This window comes from Xiphophorus couchianus, chromosome 12 (assembly GCF_001444195.1).
Source record: "Xiphophorus couchianus chromosome 12, X_couchianus-1.0, whole genome shotgun sequence".
Lineage (NCBI taxonomy): Eukaryota > Metazoa > Chordata > Actinopteri > Cyprinodontiformes > Poeciliidae > Xiphophorus > Xiphophorus couchianus.
The window spans coordinates 31448358-31473810 of NC_040239.1; the positions used below are offsets into that span (position 1 = coordinate 31448358).

Sequence of the window (25453 nt, forward strand, 5' to 3'; positions counted from 1 at the left end):
CAGCTGTTCTGTGTTTCTACTATATTTTTATACTTATTGAGGTATACGTACTTATTACTTTATTCAATTATTTAACTTGCCTTTGAGAGTTGCTATTGCTATTTTATAGGTGTACAGCTAGTAATTATATATGTAACTGTTGATGAGTTTGAGATCATTGAAACAAAGAATAATTTTAGCTTGGCTGTAAACCAGTTATGCCAAAATTACAACCTAATAAAACCAGTTCACCCTCAAGGCAACAGCTTCTGCTCTCTGCAACAGTCTGTGTTTAAACACACAGTCAGTCCAGTAAAGCAGACGGTCCTCTAACTGCTCCAGGCAGTAAACTTTGTATTACTATATTTTCTTGGCTTTCTTGTCAAGCAGAACCAGACTCTTGGAAACTGGTTGGCTAAAAAATCTGACGAGCTGGTATCCAGTTATACAGACCAAACAATAATGAAGAGTGCAGTCATCCTGCTGAATGTTTGCCTGCTCAGCCACAGCTCACAAGGAGCTAGAGCCAGTGGGTAAAAGGACTGATTATGTTGTTTCCTTTAGTGAGGACAGCAACAGATTGAAAAGCCTTGTTGCACAGTTAAAAAATCCAAACTGCCTTTTTATTTAACACTTGGTGTTGAAACGTCTCGTCCTTAATCCCAAGGCTTTCTGGTTGCTTCTGTGGCACTTTCTAATCCACATTGTTACACTAACCATACTTGATAAAAAAAGTCTGGTCTAAATTGTTAATATATCAAATTTGATTCATGTGGTAAATGATAAAAGAATCTGAGAGAAAATTTGTTTTCTGGATAATATTGTAACATTAAAGCAGATACATTTGTTAAATAAATAAATATTGTGTATTTTCCAGGCACATAGTGTCATTTTAAAGCACAGTCAACTAACTATTACCTTCAGTCCTTATAAAAATGCTGTAAATATTCAATATTGAGTGAATAAAAAGGTAAAACATTCAAAGGGGTAAATACATTTTACAGGAACTGTAGGTTCCAGTATTCCAGGGATTTTATTCTGATTACACACCTTACATTTTTCAGGAAAAGGGTGAAAAAAGATCTACAGACTTTTTGTCTGCATATGTGTATGAACATACTGAAAAAACTTAGGACGTCTTGTCTGGATGCGTTGTGAGGAGACTGCTTCTTTTTGCTGAAAAAGTATGACAGCACTACTCAGTTTTTCTAAGTGTAGTCTTGACAAACTCAAATGGTTCAGGGACAAGCACAGTGAGAGTTCAGAACATATAGGTAGGTTCTAACTGAGAACTGGTGAAGTCTAATTTGTTAGAATTGAGGTTCATAATTCGTGTATGTACCTCAATGTGACAGATGTGTTGAAGTCTGACATGATGACCATCTCAGTCAGAGAAGCCAGACTGAGATGGTTCAGACGTGTACAGAGGAAGGATAGTGAGTATAGTGGTAGACAAATGCTGAGGGTGGAACTACCAGGCACAAATCTGCTCTTTGGTCTTCCTCAAGGAAGAAGATGTGGAAGATAGGGCTAGATGGAGACAGATGACTCACTGTGGTGACCCCTACAGGGAAAAGCTGAAAGGAAAGGAAGACGTGTACGTACCTTTTACCAGCTGTCTGCATCTATGCATTAGTTAGTTAACAAAGTTTTTCAGGGCAAGTTACTACAGTTGCATCCGTCTGGAAACTATTCCTTATTTTATGGCACTTAAATAAGTAATCACTGTGGTCAGAAGTGGTTTTAAAATGCCAACCCCATCATCTTGTGAATAAAAACACCAGTGCAGCATGTGATCAGACTACTCCCGGCAAATCTTTGACTGTAGTCGTATATAGAAGATAATGGGAGGCATGTAGCGCACAAACCCTTCATTACTTAGATGAGTGCACAACTGAGCATTCTGTGGTACAGACAAAATAGACATTGTTCTGATGAGATGGGGAGAAAGACAATAGAGTCACATGAGTTGTCTGACACTTCAATGTCTGGTTAAGTGGTTGAGTGCAAACAGAGGAGCCTGGTATAAGATCTAGGATATGCGCATGACGTCCACTTTAGTGGACAGGTGATCAGTTGTACTTTTCTCCAAATATAAAGTTATTATTTCAAGTAATAGTGACATTACTTGATGTCACCATATTTTTTTTTTTACCTGCAAGAATTTTCTACAATAGAAGGAGAGACTGGATATTCCTGAGTTCATGAGTCTGATACTGCTCCGTCTGTCCGCCATGTTGGATTTAATGAAAAATTTCTTGCACTTGCAGTTGATGGACAGTAGTTGGCAGTGTATTGCCTGATGCACTAGAGTCCTCTTCAGTGGTCTATGTGCATTTATAACATACAAATCCACAAGAAAAAGGCTTTTAGATAGCTGTCCACTGTAGTGACCACTATTCATGAAGTCTTTGGTACAACAATTGTTGCCGCTTTCTGCTTTTCAACTTGATTAACGATTAAATCTGAGTGTTTTAATGTCAAAACATTTGCCTTAGCAGATTACCACATGTGCTGCCTCATGAAGTGAAACTGTGCTTTGGAAGGAAGGCTCAAACTAAACACACACACTTCCAAACATTGTTTTTTACTCTGATTTATTTTTCATTTTAACACATTAACTATGGAAATATTTTCAGGCATTATATAAATTTACATACCTAAATGTTACTATATTCTAAACGCGTTGATCATCTGTCTATAGAAAATAAAAATCCAGGAGGACAGACTTTTTCATGTGGTGTGTTTACTTGCTTCATAAGGTGCTTATTTAATAATATAGTGTAATTAATAATAACTAATTTGTTTAATAACGTTTTTTAAAATTTTTTATTTAAATTCAAACCTTTTGCCGGACCATAACATAAAACACGTGAGAGGAATCGTTCAGCAACTTTGTCTTTACTGTAACCACTCTGAGTGGGAGGAGTTCCTTTATAATATTCTGACTGGTACAACAGTTGTGTAAAGGCCATATCTTCAGTTTCTGTTCTTAGGGAAATTCTAGATCAGAACTGTGATGATGAAAATCAGTTATAGAAGATTTGATCAAATGAGTTTTTCTGCCTTTTTTTTACTGTCTGGAAAGATTTTTTTAGCAATATTTTCCCATCTTGTTCAGATGTTGTACTGGATTGATTTCAGCTTTTACTTTTCCTGACATGTTTAAGTGTTAAACAGCTGCAGAAAAGAGAAGGAATTTTATTTTATTTTGGCATGGGAAAAGAGATATACCTGGGAACTAACATTGCTCATCCGTAAGGAGAGATAAGTACAGCACTGGCAAGGTCTATATACTCAATATTTTTGTCATAAAATCTGACATTAAAGTGAGATGAGACAATATACATCTGTTTTCAGCATTCAGATGAGTTCATTAGCTTGCTGTAATGTCAGTTTACTACAATAATGAATAAATAATTAAGCTTGGACATTTATTCATTCAACAATCATTCTCATCTACATCCTGATGTATTGGAAAATAGATTCATTTCTCCCAAGGCTAACGCATATTGCTGAGGTGAAATCTGTCAGTTGAAGCCACACCCATTTGATCCCAGCTTCATGTTCTGAAAACACAGGTTGCTCTCTCTCATCTGATCAACTTGTATAATGTCAATAGATGAAGTGAACCGTACTGGGAGGTTTTTGGCTATTAATACAAGATGACTGATTTCTTTTTTTTTACTCTCTATAATGCTACACAACATACTTGAGCTGCTTTCTGTTGTGAACATGATTTTAAAAAAATACACTTTTGGTTAAATTCTAGACTTCTGTTATCCTTTGCGTTATATTCCTTTAAATGAGACGCCCTAGAGGCCGTCTCCAGTCACACAGAGTAGAGCTGTCTCCCCCTTGGATTTCAAAGAAGCATCACATATCTTACTTTTTATTGACACTTTGTTTTTCAGTACTTGAAACTACAAGATTTACCTGCCTGTTTGTAAATGGCCGGCAGGGTATTGCTCTTTTATCAGGTCCAAAAACTCCAGAGTACTTCATACACACATTCACACACTGATAGTGAGCTGCATCTGTGGCAGATTGACAGAGAAAATGACAAGAATTTTGTTTGATAATGCATGACAGTCTATCAAAATAACTTAATTTGAGCAGTTATTTCAGCTGAGGATATTTTATATGTACTCCATCCATGCTCAGTCACTAACCATCTTTACAAACCACTATGCTCTAGCTGCTGGTTTTAATGTTTAGCTCAGTGGGTTTGAACTCAGTAGCTTAGCATAGCAGCATTGTTTCTCCTTCAGTACTTGCAACCAAGATCCTTATATTTGGCTACTCATGAAGCTCATATGAGCTTCCCATTTTTATTTTTAACCTGTTTTCCACTTTACCCTTTGGTGAGCATTATCAATAGGGTGTTTGAACCGCAGTCTGCATTCATTGATCAGTGAGTTATTCTGGTGCAAACCCACCGACAGCAATGAATGTTTATTGCAGCCTTAGATATTGAGCAGCTCTGGTGGCCACAGGTTGGATGTGGAGCGCAGGTCATAGTTTCTGAGCGGAGGATCTGATGGAGGATCCGATGTGCCGAGGTGTCCCTCAAGGTACAGTCAACGGTCGATGGTTTTCCTTAGAGAACAAACTCACCGACAGCGTTGAATGTTCCCTGTGGGCACTAAAGTAGCTTTGTTTGACTCATGGGTAGCTCTTTGGTAACTTGGTGAAAAAACCCCAACATAATACAAATAAGAGCTCATTTTAGTTTAAGTTGTTTTAACTTTTTTGCTTCTGCTATTGAGTGAAACAAGTGGAAAAACACACAAACTCTTGTCTGTTTCTGGCCTCTTTGATACCATTCAAAATATGACACTATGAAATCTGTTATTTTCCAAATTCTGTATAATTTTTTCCCAAATTCTACTTTTTCCATTTTAGTTTTTATGAATTAAATTTTAACCAGAGTATGGAATTATGGTGCGAATGGGGAAAAAATAACAAATTTACAGCTAAAGGTCAACATTTCCTATTATTCTGTATGACAAATGAAATGGACCGCTGTGGTTCAACAAGTGTTAGTGTTTCCTCCTCATGTTTTCTTTTTTTTAAGAAATCAAACATTATTTGCAAAACTAAAAATCTGGTTTTTAACATAAAAACAAATCTCCCCTGTAAAAGTGCCTTATTTTTTTCTTCTGTGTTTCAGAGGAATTTCCAATGAATTACTGACCATCAGTGTTTTGATGTTGCTTTCATGTTAATATCAACTAATTTTTATTGTGGATTACATTTTGTTTATTAAATTCAGTAATTCTGTCTATGTTTTCCACATTGTGAAAATCATAGGGGCCTAAACATTCATGTAGTTCTATGCCTGCAGGTCTGATTCCTACAAAGCAGTTCTGATGCGTCTTGTAGTTTTCTCCTCAGCTGTCACATTGTTGGACAAAAGCTAGGAAAAACACACGTGAAGACAGGTAAATGTGTGTTACCACTCTTTTTGTCTGCCTGTGCACTCTTGAACTGCACTCTTGGCATATGCGGAGCGGTTCCATGCCAGGACGTGTTGCCAGCCTCGTTGCTGCAAAGGCTCAAATGACACCGCAAGGAGAGGTGATGATGCAAAGGCTTGAGTTGCTTTACATGGTGAATGCCATCATCACCTCCTGCAAAACTGCAGAGAAAACTCAGGTTGCTTCAGCCTGCAGCGGAAAACACAAAGAAGCAGAAAGGGGCATAATTGGAAGGAAGTGAGACCAAGACAGGCTCATGAAAAGAGACAACTCTGTACACGTGTGATCAGAAGACGGCGCCGTGCCCCACAGCTTAAACAAGTGTGCTGCAGTGTGGAGCTAGTTAGAGATTACTGTTCCCTTTACCCTGCGCTGAACCTCAGCTGCTGCTCTGGGAGCGCGGCTTCCTGTCTTCGCCTCTTTGAGGTTGGAAAATCATCCAGTCATGTTTTATTAATGCACTCCCTGTCTGTCTGTCTCCTTTTCTGTCTCTGTTCTGCCGGCTCCCCTCAACACCGACACAGGGATTTGGAAGAGCTCAGCTCGTTTGCTCTTCATCCTCAGATACTGAAACCTGTTTTTGGAGGTGCTGAAGAACAGGATGCGGATTGTTGTCATGTTGCTCGCTTCACTTCTGCCAGATTTAGGGAAAAAAAAGTCTGAGAATAGGAAGGGGATGATTTGCCGCAAGTTCCCTATAGTTGACAGGCTTCCAGAAAGAACCCCTGCTGTTCTGCTTTCTGCATAATAAATGATCACTTTAAGGCGAGGGGCATAGTTCACTCTCTCTCACTTTGACACAGTTCACTGACCATGGAGAAGACTTCATTATTGCCACTCGCTGTATAGAACTGCAACATTTACCACTTTCCTGCATTCCATGAATTATGGATCCATGTGTTTATGGGTGGGTCATCCATGCAAAGGCCCAAAATATAAAGGTGATCTTACTGAAAGATTTATTTTTTATTGCAACAAAGTATATAATAATGATCAAGTATATTTTTCCATTTACTGGAAAAATAGTTAAAGCTGTTTGGTCAAATTATTTCCTACTTCTGATGGTAGTTTACCCTGTAGATGAGGAGTTCCCCTCTTCCCTGTGTCTTTTTCCACACAGGCTAGGTGAGAATAGTTTCGTAATTGTTTTTTTTTTTTCTTTGCTGGTTTCAGCTTCAGTGGATTCCCTCCTTGGCATGTGTAGCTCTTGGCTGTTTGCCAGAGACACACAGAGGCTGTTTTTCATTCTCAAATCTCTCCCTCTCCTTTTTTTTTTTTACTGACTAAACTTCCGCCCCTCTCTGGACTTGGGGAAGAACTTGTGGGAAATGCATGGCAGTGTGCACACTGACTCATTCATTTGCGAGAGGCGTGGTTGTGCCTCCATGTCGAACTTTCCCGATAATACCAGCGCTGGCTCGGTCCCCAGAAACTTTGCATAACTGACAAACTTTCAAAAGTGTAATGTGCAAAAAATAGCTGGGCCAGCATGGGAGTCTGACGGGCCTGAGGCAAGCGGTAGTGGCAGCAACAGTGTGACTGAACCAGCATGAACCCTGCGTCGTCAGCACATTCCAGGGGTTGGACAATGAGAAGCACACTATGTACTCTCTGTCGTATTGCCTTGCATATTTGGCTGCTCTGTAGCCTCGACTCTACTGCCTGAAGCTAAGCAAGTACAACACAGATGCGCCGCAGTTAGAAGCATTTGTACCAATCCTTACAGTACATTTATTTGGGGTTGCTTGAATTTCAGAATATTGGGACAAAGAAAAAAGACAAAGTTTGAAAACTGAAAAAAAGCCCTCCAATGCGATATGAATGGTCTTTCGGTCGGATTGAGCCGTGTAAAAATCGAGACCAGCATAATTCTAAGTAAAATATGAAGATGTATAGAAGATGTCTGAGAAAACGACAAAAATGAGTTTCTCATTGTCTTTCTGGAGTATATATAATACATTTTGTCGTACACAAAAATAGCAATGTATCATTTTATTGCTTTTGTTTAAAACATATATGAAAAAAGGATTTCTATCACTGTAGTGATATCACAAATATCACTACTTGTGATATTGTCTCATCATATTCAATATTTTAATATTTAGACTTAACCAACATCCACTAATAGTACTTTAATAGTATTTTTCATGTGTTTATTGGACAGAATGTTGTACTTTTTTGCTTGTTTTACTCTTTCTTATCACAAAAAATTCCCACATATCTGCTCTCCACACAGCTGAAGAAAATGTGTTACTTTGGTGATATTGGTGATATTTATGAGTTTAACAATCAGTCTTGATGCATTTCTGTACCAGTAACGGGCTCATCCTTTTGCATTGTGTTGCATTTTCCTTTGGTTGAACTCTGGATTAGTCAGAGTTGCTAAAACCTCAAATAAAACATAAATAAGGTTGAAATGGAAAGAATCTCAGCAGGCTCCTACAAAGCCAAACTTTTATGGGTCTGTTTATTTCTTTCAGTTTTTGTTTTGCACCTGAGAGTAGATGTGAGGAAATGCACGTTTTCGGTTCCTGCTTCTGGATATCCACAACTTGCCTGATGCCTGCTCATTTCCGCTGATAACCCAAATATTATGCTCTCAAGTGTGTCCGTGGTCCACCCGAGCCTCCCAGCATAGCTCGGATGCCGGTTCAAAAATACTCCAGCTGGGCTGCTGCCAACTTACACGGTCTCCCCGTCCCATCCTTTCTCCTTACTTTGTTTTACAGTCTATTGGTGCAGTGAGGCATCCCCTAATGGAAGTGTGCTCTGAGATTAAATTGCTACAATCACTCATGCCATGGGTGATCCTCTTCACAGGAAAGCTCAATCAGATTTAGCAAATATGCCTTAAATGCTGTGTCATTTGCAAAATGGGCTTTGAGTTGCATCGCACGGTTTAATATCTGCTCGAATTAAGAAGTTAATAATGAGATTTAGTGGTTCAGCTTGGTCACATTCCATCACACTCAGCTGTCACACTACTATATTTCCTTTGATTCCTGACATGTTTAGAAGTGACTAAAGTAGCTCAGGGTGACAAGATTCTAGAACCCAGTAGTTAGCATTCACTGGCATTATGTTTTATATATGTGACGATGTATGACTTATCTAGGTCTCATATCACTGGACATTCTTTGTAAAAAATTGTTGGCAAAGTAAAAATAACCCACAAAAATCTGGAACGCCCACCCAAGTGAGAATTTGGCACTGAAAAGTTGAACGCTTCTCACCAACCTCGACCTTAAAATCCAATATGGCTCTTTATGTAATGGTACTGAAAGTGATAGTAACACCTCCATCAAATGTACTTCTGGTCATTTTAACAATAGCTAAAAGTAATGCTTTCATGTGTTGGTGTACAAAATCAAGAAAAATATATTATGACTTTTTATCACTAATAATAGTTAACCTTATCCATCCATCCAGCCATCTACTCCCACTTGTCTCTGCATAGTCACTGGGGGCTGTCCCCCATCTCTACTGCCAGCTCCCGTCTCAACATTAACCCCTTGCTATTCTTATTGAATATCTTCTGCCAGCATCCCAGGTTTTCCCTACTCTTTCATTCCTTATGGCCGTTAGTACCCTGACTCTCTGCTGCCTTGGTTGATGTGTCTTTGTGTCAGCTGGGTTTTTTCCTTATCCTCTTCCCTCTGTGCTCTGCACCTTTAAACCCAACCTTGACTTTCTTGATCACTTCGCATCATTCTGACACCGGTTGACTTATCCACTCCATCGGCAAGCATGAGAGAACTGCAGGGTATGTTTTACTCTTCTTTTCTACAAAGCTCTGTTGGTTCATTCCAGAGTGCTCTGGCTGATGAATATGTAACCCAGGCTTTGTTTCAAGCAGTTTAAAGGATCCCAATCAAAGCATGATGAGGAGGCCCTTTGTGGTTGTCTCCTGGATTTAAGCATGACGTTTCTCTGGCACCTGCTGCTGCTTTTTTTATCTCAAGCAGTCTTTTTTCCCCAGGTCCCACTTCCAGCCACAAAGCTTGTACCCCTCAGACTAGTTTGACAGATCACAACTTGTTTCATTTCTGATAGAGTAAATATTGTAGATCAGAAACACATTAATCTTGTATCGCAGCTACTTGGAACAAGATTCTTTTTGTCTTTGTTTATTCTGTCTAATTGATGCAGAGTCAATGATGGCCATTGGGATCTGTTTCCGTTTTTTACTCAGCATTCTCTAGGCCGTGATTGCACCCTCCCATCCTGCAATCAATGCAAAGTAGGCTCAGACTGAGATATTTCCAAACAGCAGTGAGAATTGGGGCCAACATCACAGGCGCTAACTAGGATTTTACATTTCTGTTATCAGCTGAAGCAGTGAGGTGAGAAAGTGAGAATGACCTGGATACTGATCAACCTTTACTCTGTGCTGCCCTACAGCCTGCTAAAAACTGCACCAAACAAAATAAAGGTTAAAGCACAATGGCGGAGTCGATGGTGGAGGGTGAGACAAAAAAAGCACAGCAGAACATTATGTTGAAGCTTCTTGCAGCTGTTTGCGTGGCGGAGCCATGTTTCAAATGTCCTCTAACACCCCCAGACACACACACTCAGGCATGCAGCTAAGACATGACAAAAGGTTCCAAATGATACCTTTTTTTGCTTGCTTTTTTATGTCCAATTTATTAGAATGCTGTTGTTGTTAGCACTTTGCTAATACCAGCCAGACGACAAGAAGCTGTCATCTTCTTCAGCTACGTTGCTTCCCACCAGACATGATCATTTTTATAAAGACAGAAATGACATACTCCTGTCCCATCCATCCCAGACCAGTGTGGGAGGGCTTTGCTTCTAGTCTGCACTCTGCTGACCTGATGCATGTGTAATATGTACACAAGGCTAAACATAGCTAATGGCGCTAAGAAGAAAACGCATAGAATATTTTAAAGACCTGGGAGTTTTCAGCATCGCAGTATAATCACAGAATTTAACAGCGCAGCGGTTTAGATCGGCTGATCCTCTGTGCGGCAGAGTTGTTGAGGACAGTGCTTTAGAGAGCTGCTCTAGAGAATTAACCACCCCATCCTACACACACATACACACACACACCCATACACACCAGCAGAGGAAAATCTCTGCTGAATTCATGTCTCCTTTCACATTTCTAAGAGGCGTAAAACCTTTCTGGATTAAAGAACATAATCTGACAGGCAGAAGATTGTATTAGCTGAAATGTTGGCACAGCTTTTAATTTTTCCCACTTCCACCCTCCTTTGCCCCTCACTCCCAGCCTGCCTCTGCTGCTGACCTGCTGGATAGTATTATTATGTTTTGCTCTTGAATTATAGCAAAAAAAGACATCAAAATCTTCCCTGCTCTTCAGTCCCACTCTCCCTCATATTTTCTTTCTCATATCTCCTTCCTACCTCTCTCTACGGCTCTCCCAGCTGTGACAGCGCCACACTTGTGTGAACCGGTGATTTATCATTTGCTAATCCATGCTGATTATGGAGCTTTCCATGCAGCCCTTATCTGCTGCTGAGCCTGCTTTTCACTCTGGAGCTGCCAATTATCTTTCGGGCAGCCCGCAAACAGACAGACTTCTCTCAGTCAGCCAGCTGCGTATCTGCCACCAGCTTCTCGCCTCTTCCATGCAAGCTAACTGTATAGGCGTGCCTGCGGAAGGTGGGCTGGCTGAAGGTGTGCATTTTATGGCCAAAGTGCTTGTTGAAATGTCACATTGGGAGCGCAAGTCTAAAGGCAGTTAGTCTTGCGGTTAACTGTTTTTCAGCTGCTTGCTGAGATAAATATGTAAAAGGTTGTTCAAGAGAATGGTAAGTGATGTCAAAAGCAAACTAGGGTTACTGCCAGCTGAAAGGTCCTGGAGGAACATTTAGGTGAAAACTAAGTGACTTATCTGTTGGAGTCTGGTAAATCTATTGGTTTTTGGGAGCTAGGTCTTTGTCCCAATAATTTCATGAGACATCAGGAAGCTCAGAAGGTACATTGCTGGGGTTCTGCTCAGATGTCTTCCCGGGGGCTGGATGATGCTGTGATTCCTCAACACTCCCCGTGGCCTGGCACTTGGACTGTCAGTACGCGCATGACAGAGTCAGGTTGCGGAAAGAGGGGTCTTGCCCAGGGGGAGGATATGAGGATCACAACGTACTCAGCTGATGTGGCAACCAATTGTCACCGTAATGGGAAGTGACGTGCACATCAGAGCAATGTGGGTCAGAACGCCAGACGACCAGCCCGCGGCCTGTATCTGCTCCGCTTGTCTAATCTCCAGCAGCCCGACCAGACGGGACTCTCTAATCGACCCTAATATTCACTGAACACACATTACCGTCGCTCCTCTCACTCTCCAGTACAAACACGGACCAGGAGCTCCCGGGAATCTCTGGACAAGCCACCGGAAAGGTTCAAAATTCAGGAGTACTGGGTGTCCTTTGAGGCTCCTCAAACATTCTGACCCGGCCCGAGTTCAGTTCAATCTGCTGAGTGTAAAACAAATTCAATATCGCCCTTCAGTCCATCACTGTTACTCTTTAATGTGACAATAGATTTTCCACCGTTCTCTATGCCTTGGTGGGTTATGAAATATTTATGAGCACAGCTAAAAATAAATTCCATGTTCTGTGGTGTTTCTGAAGTTACAAACTGACAGAGCTGTGACTTTTTATTTTTATTTTTAATTATTATTTTTATATTTTTTCAGTGGATGAAAAATCTGGGTCAAATAGACACGGAACTTAATAGGATTTCCATGACGGAGGGGAGGGAAGATGGGAACGGCTTGGGAGGGAGCAGCGAAACACCGCTAGTTAACTTTTGTGTTTGCTTTGCACCTGGGTACTGATTTAACAATGACTCGGAAGCCGACAGGAAGTGACAGATTAGGCTGTTGATGTCTTTTTCTCCACAGATTAGATTTTTTTTAAGCATAGTCATGTGCGTGAGAAGAGTTGGAGAAGTTCAGACTGAATCTGCTGCTGCCTGATCAAAGGCTGTAATTTCCTGTTCATTTTAGGACCCCATCCCCCAACTCAGAGCTCTGGTTGACTAATCCCACCCCTCAAAACTACCCTACCCTACACACACACACGCCTGCGCACACGCACACACACACACACACACACCCTCCTGCTTCCCTCCCGCCAGTGTCCTGCACGCCTGTGCTTATAGGCCCACTCCACTCCGGGCTGGGGACCAGGAGGCTCCACGCTTTGTGTCAGCAGGCTCACGACTGAGCACCAACAAATCCTCATTGTCCCGCTCAAGAGTGGTGACTGAAGGAGGAGGGGAGATGGACAGGAGGTGGCTAAGCAAAGGAGGCATCACTGTCTGGTTTCTATTCAAATCCAGGTATAGCACACGGCCCTGTGAGGGCAGCCAGAGGAGCAGAGGAGCTCACCCACTCCTCCAAAGCCAGGGGACCAAAGGAGAGTTCATGCTGGCGCCGTCCGGGTCACAGAGTTCCTGCTCTGAACTCAACAGCTGATCAGCAAGTGATAGTGGATTTCTCAAATTCACACTGGCCCTTAAAATGCTGTAGACAGAGTTACATGCTGAACACCCCAGAGTTGCCTCTGCAGGGTCCAAACTTTATCGTCCGGTCAGCAAAGGACTTTGACTACCTGTTTTTTTTGTTTTGTTTTGTTTTCTTCTGTTGTCATTGAGCAATCTCTTCATGAGAACATTGTGTTTTCTGCCTCATTTAAAGACAAAACACTGGCATACCCTCTGCTGTCTGTGGACTGTTGTTGCATCTACAGGCTCTGTTTACTGGAGCTACGGAGTGTCTGACTTCAGGAAGAAGCCAGCGCCGGTGGCGAGGGCTTGAAACCTTCCTTTGAGTAACAAGTCTCTACATGTACTGGCATTTCAGAAAGATTCAGCATCAGAGGTGCAATACACTTTTTTTTCCTTTCTTCTAGAGCCCGAGGACGTTGTTGTTGTTTTTCCTCTTTGACTTCCTACAGCTGAAGTTGATGATCTGCTCTTTATTCATGATTAGTTATCGACTAAGTTATCCTCCCAGGTTGTTATTGGAAGTTAGGCTGCTGTAAAGCAGGATGTTTTTCCTCTAAAGCGGCAGCAGCCATTGTGTACATCTGGGATCCACAGACATGTTTTTGTCAGTTGTTATTCCCAAATGCTCTCAGCTTTTTTTGTCTCCTACTGGATTAAGAGCTTTGGAGAAAACAGAATAGAAAAAAAAAAGATTTTGTTTGCTAGCACTTCCTGTCAGAATATATTCCAAACCCAGTGACCAGTGGGGGGAAACTGGTGAAAAAGGGGAATAGAAAATGACAAGCTCTGTGAAAATGTCTGTTTCTCCTATTCTTCCTCTTTTGTCACCGTCTATTTTTAACCCCCTCCTACGTTCAGGCTTCCTTTGGTGCCATTTCTTCATGACACCTGAATTCTTACAAGTAGGCACTCTGGATTTGATGAATCCTTTTAAACTATAAACTATTTATGTCCATGTATTAAAAAATCTGATATAGACATCAGCACTTAGTGAAGGGGATCTTCTTATTAAACAGTTTTTTTTTCTTTTCTTTTCTTTTTTAGGAGGAGGGGGTACTGGGGTGGAGTGTACAGAGGGGGCTCCCATGCATGCTGGGAGTTCTCATGAATCTCATGAAGCAAAGCGTGGTCGCCCCCCAAATTCCAGTGGCAGCTCCAATCCTGTGCCCCAAAGTTAAAGGCTGATGCCCCCCACCCCCTATCCTCCCCACCCCACACCCTGCACTCTGCTCACAGAGCGGGGCAGCAGCTGGCTGACCTGTCCCTTCGCTGCAGCCCCTAATGGCTGACCTGCCCCGTCTGGTCGGCCCTGCTTGCTTTTGTCTACTGTCTGGCTCAGTTCCTCTCCAGTCACACATCGCTACCGGCGACCGCAGCTCCGCATTCCCACAGAGCAAAAAAAGAAAAAAAAACAAAACTCGCAATCACACACTTTTCACTTTGAGCAGCATACGGAAGCTGTCTCTTCACTCGTGTCCTTTCCAAAAGGGTCCTTTCTTCAGTTCTTACACATTGTACTGAACACCAACTCTCTCGTAACCACACACACACACACACTTCAAGACCAGCTAAAAATTCCTGCCACAAATAAAAGTGTTTGTTTTTTTTTCTCATTGGACAACATTTGCAAGGATTAAAACAACTTTAGTCATCTGCAGTTAGATTTTGATTATTTTTCTTTTTTGTGCAAATGCTGCTGTCGAAAATAAAGAAGTGATACAGAGGTGCCTTATGAGCCTTCAAACTGAGAAATAAAAGTCTAGAGGCAAAACAGCTGGCATACATACCTAAAGTGTGGCCAAAGTTCGGCATCGGGGAACCGTGGCGACGGGATGGCTGAGGAGACGGGAGCGAAAAGTGTCCATATTCAGGGAGAGACCTCATGTAAGACGGGCTGAAAAGTTGCCGCTGAAATGGGTTGAACGGGTTCCTCTCCCTTCCTCCCTCCCCTTTCTCCCTCTCTCTGTCTGTCTCTCTGCGTTTCTCCTCTCAGATGTGCGAACACACACATACGCACTCTCTCTCTCTTCTGACACGCAGCCTCTCGGTCTGATCTCTCATGGCTCCAGTGGGAAGTCAGCCAGCAGTTTGCAAATACAACTCTCTTCCAAACCTTTCTTTCTCTCTCTCCGTCTGCCTCTCCCTCCCTGATTGTCATTCCTTCTGTTCATCTACATAAATAAACAAGCGGATGTATTTCCACATCCTCCCCCCCTCTACACACACGCCCGCACACACATAGACTTGTACTCACAAAAGTCTGGCTATAGCACAAGTTATTGAACTGCTCCACATTTTCTTGCATGCACTATATATGAGGGAGTTGACAGACAGCAGCACAAAGTCATGTGTGGATGGAGGTCTGCTGCGATTGGCTAAAGGCCTGAGAGCCGGTGGTGGTGGGGGAAAATCAGGGCATACAGCGATTGGTTACAGCTCAGACCATTGAAAGCAAAGCGCTTCTCCATTGAATGTTTGCCTAAGTGGGCGGAGTTTGAAACACTACTGGAAGGTGGGGGCCAGATATACTTAACAATCCTGCGAACTGATCATCTTTATTAGAGCATTAACCGTCATGGATTGGCCGACAGAACGCTCATCTATATGCATCACAGCTGCATTCATTTATTTAATGACTGGGTAGGAGAAAACATGACCCCCATCTTTACTCACCTGTAAACGGGTAGCTAAAACAAGAAAGGAACTGGAAAATCAGTTGATACAACATGACAAATTCTGTTATCTAGAAGAAAAATACTTTTGGTCAACTTGATCAATTATCTCCCATCTATACTTTCTATTAAATGATCCTGACATGAAATTGTGAAAGGCTTTTCAGGCACATAATATCAAAGGCTTAGCCAAAAATCCAAAATGAGGTCATGATGCTGAGTATTAATAAGAACTGGTAATCCCATGTCTCCCACAAAAACATGTAGATTACTGATTTTCATCCAGAGTGCCTTTAATCATGGAGAACTGTGGAATTAGTTTCTTGCAGCAACATACAAATCAAATCAAATCAAGTCAATCAATTTTATACCATTGGGTAGATTTGGTATTCCATAAGGTAGATATGATCACAGTAGTGAAGAGATAATCCTACAGTTGCGTCGCTCATGGTGGCAGCATATTGGAGTAGTTATGTTATGTTAGTTCTGATTTGTAGACTTTGGTAATACGTTTATTTGGTTGAGGCATTGGATGTTTTGAGGCTGGACTGCAAAAATAATTTTTTGGTCTTTATTTTTTTTTTACTTTTGGACAGTTGTTATGAAGTGCAATGTTAGGCATTATTTTTGCAATTGGTAACAGCTGATTAGCATCCAAAAAGCTGAAATAATACCAGAACTTTGACCTCAAATCCCAGAGAAGTTGAAAACGGGTCTTCATGTATGCAGAGTAAGAAGGAGGAAGTTCAAACTGATCATAATGACTAAGGATCATATCCTTAACTCTGTCTCCTCTGCTTAAATCTGCCAGACAGATTTAAAGAGGAGCGGCAAAAGCAAATGAGGCGGATCAGCAGAACTTGATAACAACTGATGGTACCACCCAGGACGTGTTGCTGTGAAATATTGAATCTGCTGCACAGATATTGAGCTGTTAACATGACAGTCATGAAGCTGACATACACCAGCAGTCTTCAGTCAGAGCCCTCTTCAGATTTTTTGAAAGACTGACTGCTACAGGAGATCTTTCCTGCCCGCAGCGTCACCATCAATGACTGAATATACTTGAATGATGCGAGTTCCGACATATAATTTCTTTTGTGATTACTATTTTGGATTATTAAACTGATATTAATTTTGAATGAACATTTGCATCCTTCTTCAAACCATCTCTTTCTCTTTTGACCAGATTCTGGAATTAGTTGCTCTAACCTCAAGTGTACCAAAACCTCACAACAGATGGCAACAACAACACTGTTGTTATTTATTCAACAACGATTAACTCATACTTGAAAAGCTTTTTGTGGGAGCAGGGAGTAAAACATTGTGGGGTTTATTATAGCCAAACATCTCTCCATTGGTCTCATTTGTTCAAAGGATGTTGTTTAGGAAGTATTTATTGTTTGGACAACGGTGTAAGAGCCACAATCTTTCCATGTTGTTTTGATGTTCCTCTTAATTTGTGACAGTGTTTAGTGGTGTTACTATGATTGTAGGCTAACACATTTGACAGATCTTTACTGTGGGTGAACTCAGTGTTCCTTTAAATATCAGCTTTCTGGAATTTGTTCCAAATTTGTAATGCGTAGAAGCTGAATGCTGCTTCTCCATGTTTGGTTCTGGTTCTGAGGATGCAGAACAGACCAGAACCAGAAGACATGAGAGGTATGGAAGGTTGATACAACTACAACAACAGATCTTTAATGTATTGGTTCAGTGGTTTAAAAAAGATCAGCAGTTAAAGTCTATTCTCTCAGTGAAGGACTTTAGAACTGGGTGATGTGCTCTACCTTCCTGGTTTTAGTGAGAACACCAGCAGCAGCGTTCTGGATCAGCTGCAGCTGGAGGATTGATGTTGCAGTAATCAATTTGACAAAAAATAAATGCATGTATGAGTTTCTCTATATCTTGCCGGGACATTAGTCCTGTAATCCTGGAAATGTTCGTCAGCTGATAGAAGGCTGACTTTGTAACTGTCTCTATGTGACCAATGGTTCAGGTCAGAGTTCATCACTACACCAAGGTTTCAACCGGATCACTAGTTTCTATCTGTACAACTCAAATTGTAGCTTTTAAGTGAGAGCGGGTTAAAAATACTCAAGTTTGTGAAAAATTATGTGGATTGGCGTCTTAGCCATTTTCTGACACAGCAGCTACAATCAGAAGCCAGCTTCTGATTGTTGGCTTCTGATTGTACAGAAAGTGACACAGAAAGTCAAAGTACAAGGCTTTCTGTGTGAATGTATGATCAAATTAATTGTACGCAACTTTGGTCTTCATGCAGTGTGCTGGCTCTAATAACTGAACAAACGAAAAAGGAAAACGCTAGTGTTTTTTTTTTTTTTCATTTTTGATTTCAGACAAAAAAAACAATAAATGCCTGAATATACACAGACCTTTTCCTCCTATGCCTCTCCTGCCTGTCTATCTTGAGTTTTGCATATTACTAAGAGCACTGCACTATACAGGTTGTAAAGAGCAATTTTAAATCTCTGAAGATGCTTTCTATCATATGAGGCTATAGATGGAGATGAACATAGGACACACCTACAGTTTATTTACTTTGGTCTGAATCAGTCGATGAGCCTATTAGTTTGTAACTTAAACCTGCACTTGAAAAACATATATCTTAGTAATAAGCTTCTTTTGCACACCTGCCACATAAAAAGTGAGTTTTTGTTAGGGATGTCCCAATCTGATCAGATTTCTGTGAATGGAAATCAGGCCAAATCACGTGGTTTCAAACTTGATTGGAATCCACTGTTACATTCTGATCAGAGATTGGACATATACAGTACGTTTATTTACTCTAAACGCAAATGGAAATATAACAGTATCTATGGTTATGTAGAGGTATAGTGTCAGGTTGTCTTGAAACAGCACATGCGCTGTATTTTGCAGCAGTGACCCGTAAAGCAAACCAGAACACGACATCTGCTTCAACTGGGAGCACTGGTGCCAACTTAACGACGTCGCTTTATTTAGTGACTTTTTAGACCCATCCAGTGACTTTCTTTTTTAAAAAAAAGTCACTATAGACAAATCTAGCACCTTTCCCGTTTTGGCGCTAAAGACTCCAATAAACCTGAGAAAGCACTTGGTAGAACTGCAGTTGCAGTGAGAGCTGCTGTGAGCCGCCTCCATCTGAAGCAGAGAGGAGACCCACTCCATTCAGTTTGAACGTTGCAATGGACTCATGCAGAAAGCTGCCAGTGACCCCGCTCTGAATTACAGTAAATATAGTTTTTCATGTCTACTAATGTGCTTTTTTTCCCCTTCAGCTGGAACTCGCATCAAAATAAATCCCAGCATCTGATTTACACAGACTCAGTTACTGATTCATGTCCTTCACTGTATGCACCTCTGATAACTGTCTTTTAACTTTGATATTACACAAAACTCATTTATATATACTGTAGGTACTGTAAGTATTTACATTAATTTGAAGCTAATTAATTAATTTTATAAATCTATTGAGGTACTGTAGTTCTAAATTTTTGAAGTATTTATAATCATATTTGCCTTGCCAAAAAATTCCATTGTGATGCAAAAGATATTTTTAATCTCAATGGGATTTTTCTGCATATGGCCCGGATCACACATAACCTAATATGCAGATTAGGCATTTCCATCATCTGGTGACAACTTGATTTTTCAGATGTATTTTTGAAGTATTGGATCGGCGCTCTGTATCTGTCAATATTCAGAATGAAATGACTCTGACTCTGCTGCAAAATAAGCTGATCCCTAAATGGTATCGGTAATCTGCACACAAACACTGCACTTAATCATATTGTTAAATGCTATTTATTGATGTGCTTATTAAACAAACGAATAAAAGAAAATAGCAAAAATAGCCATTTTAACAATACAGTTTTTTTTTACACATTAATTAGTATGATAATAATAAATCAAGATTCTTATAAGAAATTCATCATGGCAAATACTATAAAAGTCCACTCTTAGGTCTGCACCGTTGTAGGATACAACACACTACATTAAAGGGGAAAATGAACCAGAGGTTCTTTTAAATGGACTGAGCACTTTGTGTGTGGAAACACCCTTCATGTAGAAAAGCAGCAGGTTGGGCTGTTTAAACATAAGTGTCACCTGATGCTAAAAGCTACTTAAATAATCTTTGGATTACATTATTTTGGATTTGCAATTTGGTCACTTTTCCTACTTTATTTATGCTTTAAAAATAGTAAATGGTTTTTAGATACTGCACTTGATAAAATTAAAATGAGTGTGTTTTAAGTATATTGATTTAATTTTTTCAGTTTTTGGAAATGGGAGTACCTCATAGAGCTCCTATGGAAAACACAGCCAACAAAATCTCCTTGTACTTTTTATTCCAAAAATAAGGCCACATTTACATCTGTGAGTTTTCCTCCCGTTGAATGATGATGGCATACCGGGCCCTGGAGCGTGGCCTGATGCCTTCATTCACACCTGATTAAATCACTCTGACCTGGATAATGTTCAACACTACGCTTGGCAGCGCGCTGCCACACTAATCTTTTGTTTGGCTTTAACAAAATGCTGCTTGCCTCCTAGTTATCCTGAGATGATATTAAAGTGGATAAGTTGGCAGATGTCAAGACTGCAGAGTCAATCTAACCATCCATTTTCATTGCCCCCTCTTAAGGAGCTAGGATGATGTTTACTCACCTGGATTTTAAGTCAAATGAAGTGGTGTTTTAAGGAAAGAGGGCTTCTTACTATCATGGTGTGATTTCAAACCAAATTTCTGGAGTGAAAATAAAAGAAGAAGAATAAATCTAGTTAGGTTTCTTTATTGCTTGCCCTAGTTATTGTTTAAACCTTTGAAACATCTGTAGAATTGTTTCCACTCATTTGTAAAATTGACATTGGTGCAGTCTGATTTTTAAAAAAAAATCAAAATGCTGTATAATGCAATGAGCATAGAGAAATACCCAACAATGAGCATGTTGGGTATTTCCGTTGAATTGTTGACATTCGCTTCTTTGAGTTTTTTTGTTTTACACTGTGAACACTGTGAATATGTTGCTGGTTCTCAAAAATATATATGCTTTCAAATCTACACACATTTGGTGCTGCTGGAATCACTACTGTCATTGTTATGGAGCCATTATGGACTCAGTGTCCTTAGCAGAATTTGGCAAGTCAAGATTATCTTGCAGCACCATTAACAAAGGAATTAAGTTTGCTTAAACATTAAAGAACAAAGAAGTCATAGCGATACACGATATTGCAAAAGTGTTTATACCAATAATATTTAGCAAATGTTCTTACATTACAACCACTTTAATTTAATGTGTTTATGTATTCAAACCTGGACAATACACATCAATTAACATAAGCACTTTACGTGATGTAAATGTAGCTGATTTAGCCATGAAGGTTAATTTTCATTTACTGTCTCCGGCAGGTTGATAGTATGAAGCAAAATTTACACAGTAATTCTAAATTATGTAAAGAGATAATTTTTTTAAACTTACACTTTAGGATTGTATGTGTTATGCCAACACAAACTGGTAGTGGAAGCACAATGATATATGGGATTCAATATTTTTAATTAATAAGAATCAGAAATGTATAGAACGTGTTTTGGATGTTCCATGTCATACAGTTTATGCTAATACCGATATAAAAAGGATCTGTATTTCTCTACAAAAACCCAGTTAATGTGGACAGGCCCAACTGAAATCTACCACCCAGAACAAATTTAAGATTAAAAAATACACACACAGGTAATAAGTAACTTCCTTAGCCTTCATCCCCCAAAGTACCTCTCAAAAACCTTACAATTTTAAAACTTAGATTTAATAATCTCACTTCCTATTAAACCAATACTACATTGTTTATAGAATGCATAACTCCTGACAACTCCTGTTCTAACCAAATTCCTGATTTACAAATACATGTCTAAACTGCATTGGAGATCTACGTGATGACAAATTTCTTATGCTCTCTGGCACTGTCCACCTGTCAGGTTTTCTCACTTTATCCAAAACCAATCAACACAAACATTGAATAAGTCTATGGGTTCGTTCACGTTCACCTGGATGGTCTGAAATTGCAGCCTTGATAAACTAAGCCATGGAATGGAAAAGTCATGGACACTAAAGGTATACTGCTCAGAGTAATGAAAAACACAATCATTAAAACCTCTAAAATAGAACTTGTTATTTCTGCAGGTTTGTGTATTTAGACGGTGGGGAAAGAAATAGTGTACCATATTGGTGTTCTGCTTGTTTCTTGCAACATCAACTTGTTTTCTGTAGGGGATCATTAAAAAATATTTGGATGCACTATTTTTAAAAGTAATTTGTATATATAATGTACAAACATTATGGGCAGAAATGATCAATAAACAGTTTACGCTCAATAGGGCTTTCATTTTAGATAAGAGAGGGTCAACTTAACCAAAAATTAGTCAATGGAACAAATTTGAAATATTTATCACCACTCAAAATGCCCCAAAACCTGTTCTACATTTAAAACAACTTAGTTATCACTTAAAAAATTAATTTTTGAGTTTAAATGATTGAAATAAATTACCACAATGTTTTTGTAAATTTCAGTTAAGTGTGGAGTTGATGGGTTGTTAAAAGGAAATTTTAAAAAAAGGACACTTTAGCATGGGGCTGCTGGCACCGGGTTGGTGATCACACTGGGTGGAGTGGGCATCTGTTTGCTGCCCTGCGGTGGCTGTTGGTCTGGCATGGAGGCAAAGTAATGCCTGGATGGACCATGGGGGTTTGTAGTAAAGCTGGTTCAGTGACCATGCTGTACTGTGTTTGATGGGTGGACAAACTGGCCTGGCCTGAACCCTATAGAAAAAAGCCTGATACTGGATTTTGAGTTATAATCCATAAAAGCCAATTATCAAGACTTGAAATATTTCACTAATGTAATGAATCTATGAGTTTCACTTTCTGAAACGAGTGACAAAAAACAGCTTTCTTGTAATATTCTAATAATAGATTTACCAAAAAACAGAACTGTCTACAGACCTGGTGGTGTCTGCACATCAGGTGACTCACATGCATTATGTTTACTGTTTTACTTGGCCTCACAGTCAGCCTTTGAAGAAGAAAGAGTTCCCTTTTCAGATAAGATCAGAACTACATGCCCTGACACACGTTGCTATTGGAATTTGTTGCTCACTAAGCTACAGGTGATTGAAGGCTTCTAATAATCCAGCAGAAAACCACTCCTGGTACTGACTGTCCTTTTATGACACAATGTCAGCACCAAAATTAAGATTATTGTGCACCCAGCGGTGGCTGACAGAGGAGAGGCACGAAAAAATAGTAAAGTCAGCCATTTTAGCATTTTTCTAACAACGTTGCCATGATTCAGCTCACTGATAAACTGCTCAACATCTTTTTTGAAGCCAAGTAGAGCCTTCAGACACCGCCCTCCTCCTTTGCATAATTAGGCAGAAATGCATATGAAAGTACAAAGAGGAGACAAGTAAATGTTAAAATATAACAAGGAAAAAGGAAAAACAAAATATATCTATTTATGCTTATAATTTAATTATGTCAGTTTTGATCTATATTTGTGAACATACACAATTAGTTATGTTCTTCATTTGAAATGTTAACTTACTTCTCATTCAATAAATGAGACTTTACTGATATCACTATATTATAAAAAAAGTAAATGATTTGCACTGACTTTATTTGATTTGACACACTGACGAATCATATGTGTGCAGATGTTGATACAACTACTAAGCTAATTAAATATGTATCACACTTTATGGTTAGACATTGTGATTTTTCCAGACCTTGGCCTCAAAAACTTTTCTCTGATCTGACCTTTTTAAATTCTAATTGAATACTCATGTACTACTGGAGTGGTGAAACAGTAGTGTCGTTACATTGCAGCATAACGATCTTGATTTTGAATCAGCAACCTCACTGCACTCATAGGTGAAAAAAATGTTTCAGAAATTAGCACTTCAAGGTTAAAACCTTCTGGAGTGCTTCAAGCTATCAGAGCAAGTCAGAAAAGCCATAATTTCTCAGTGGCTCTTTTTTGTTCTTCCATGACGCAAATCATCTCCTCCTTTCACACTAAACTCTGTGTCCTCACATTAGCATGTTGTTCTGTATCAAACACAGCATCTCGGGAAGAGATCAGCTAATTATTCTGCCGGGCTTGTCTCTAAAACACTCCTTTGTTGTGCTAATGCACTCACTGTGATAGCATCTCCTTCCATAACCTTCCCCACATATAAAGATAACCTGGTGGGGATGGAGCGATGGATTGTGGGACGGTGGGGTCGAACAGGGCAGCGTTGCAGCATCCTCCGGCGTTACCTGCCACCATTCCCTTCTGCTTTTCCACTCATCTCATGGCTCTGAACAGGATGTGAAGCTAACTCAGAATCTGTAGCACATCTCTGATATGCAAGTTGTGGTTTTGCAGCCACAACGCCCCGTTGCAGTGTGAGGGGTATCCTGGATGCTTGCTGATGTGTACTGGTCTGAAGAGCTGAACCAGGTTTTTGTGCCTATAGCTGTTCTGAGGGAGTCATGCTTGATCTTTCTGGGCCACATAGAAACTAGGTCACTGTGCTGTGTTGTCAGTTGTGTCTCTTATGTGTGTGTGTGTAGAATAAAGCTGTAAAATTAGGGCTTTTACATAAGGATGGGATGGGTTCCAACGTTTATGCAGTATTTTTCTGTTGCAGAAATTCTTCTTAACTGCAGCACTGTGCCCAACACACTTCTTTTGCTATGCCATGCTGAAAGGAAGCAATACGGAAAGAAACAGAAGGAGAGAGAGCAAAAGAGAGATGAAATTCTCATCCTTCGTTCAGATCCTTAAGAACGCTGGGGAAGGCAGGATCTTATTACCACAGCAAATTTGCAATGTGCAGAGTGGAGGAGATTAGATGCGTCTTGCCTTTGAAGTGTATTTTCCAACCATTGTGCGATGGCAAATTCCATCAAGTGTCTGGGGGGGAGCGCTGATAAGAGGAACGGTTTATAAATGCAGCAGCATTAAAAGCTGTCATTTTAGCAATAAGATGAAACACTTCCAAATGCTAGCTAAATGGAAAAAAATTCCCCTCATTTCAGCAATGTCATTCAGAATTGTGTTTGTGGAAATGCTACAGATTTTCAATTCGGAAGGTGCTTCAGAGTGTGAATAGATGTCAAAGTATACAGTATGAGACGCATATACTCTTCCTACTCAAAAACTAGGTCACACAAACTAAACAGGTTTTATAGAACCTAGTTCAGGTCTGTCATGCAGCAAAAGAAACATCTTTCTTGTAACTTTTAGCAGCTTTAGCACTGTCATGTGGTGTGGATCTCTGCTGCAGTGAAGTTCCAGCCAACAGGCTGTCTATACTATTGGGTTTTCAGGAAAGCAAGAATTCCTGACTGTGGGAGTAGAATCGGCAATACTGCACAATAGATCTAATTGTAAATGCTGTCACACTATCCGTGTGAGAAATAGTGCAATCCCAAAGCATTACTTTGATATAAAATTTCTCAGAATACAATATTTCAAAAATCTCTTCATGTTAATATGAAAGTGTAGATTTTGTGTTGTGGGGCCTTTATGTAAAGTTAAAGGAAGAAAAGAGCCAAAAGAAAATGTTGCTAAATCATAATTGCTTTTGCCTTGACAATTTTCAGCAGTAGTATCACTTCTGCATGTTTCCCTTATTGTGCAGCCCTGATAAAAGTTAGCAAATGTTGCATTCCAAGCAGTTTATTGCCACATTAACACTGCAAACACCAATAGTGTGGAGCCCTACAAAATTCCTGTGGATTTTACATAATCTGGAATAGAATTTTGTTTTGCTTTCCT

At 40.0% G+C, this 25453-nt stretch overlaps 2 long non-coding RNA genes across 2 annotated transcripts in view; one reads left to right on the plus strand and one right to left on the minus strand.

The window, feature by feature from the left end:
* Positions 1–25453, plus strand: part of LOC114155025 (uncharacterized) — a 62731-nt gene that overhangs the window by 28185 nt on the left and 9093 nt on the right. The window lies entirely within an intron of this gene.
* Positions 854–15224, minus strand: LOC114155024 (uncharacterized). Its single transcript, XR_003597661.1, has 3 exons — positions 14744–15224; positions 5439–5648; positions 854–4016 (listed from the first exon to the last, which is right to left on the minus strand). It is a non-coding gene; the product is annotated as an uncharacterized LOC114155024 (long non-coding RNA).